We start from the raw sequence: 569 nt of genomic DNA, 5'->3' as shown, positions 1-569 counted from the left end.
AAAAAAGAAAATACACGAACACATGTAAACTAAAAAACCTACTCCTGAATGACTTTACAGTCACTGAAGAAATTAAGAATGAAATAAAAAAGTTTCATAGAAACCAAGGTGAGAGACAGGGAATCAAGGATGGGAAAAAAAAGCAAAATATACAGGAAACAAGAAATGGTAAATTATTTGTTGACGATAACACGTATGTTGATGTGCTTGGTTGAGCCAATATACAGTGTAATGTGTATGGGAATTCTCATTTTGTATGTTGTAATGATGCATAGTGAATGAATGTAAATAAATAAATTTAAAAAAAAAGATTATACATCATGGTGACTGCCACAGTTCTGGGAGGTGCTCCATGCAAATGAAGAAGTTGAACTTATGAGAAGTTGAGTGACTTGCCTGAGCTTGCAAAGCTGCAGATAGCCCAACAAGTTTGAATACTGCAGACAACGATGTCAACTGTCTATGTGGGGACAGAGCAACAGGAAACAACATGGGGCATCGAGCTGTGACAGGTGCAAGGGCTTCTTTAGATGTAGCAAATATAAGAGCCGTGTTTATTCCTGCAGGTT

The sequence above is a fragment of the Tupaia chinensis genome, unplaced genomic scaffold (assembly GCF_000334495.1).
Source record: "Tupaia chinensis unplaced genomic scaffold, TupChi_1.0 Scaffold000502_1, whole genome shotgun sequence".
Taxonomy (NCBI): domain Eukaryota; kingdom Metazoa; phylum Chordata; class Mammalia; order Scandentia; family Tupaiidae; genus Tupaia; species Tupaia belangeri.
The sequence above is the reverse complement of the archived record's forward strand: the minus strand, read 5'-3'. Positions refer to the sequence as shown.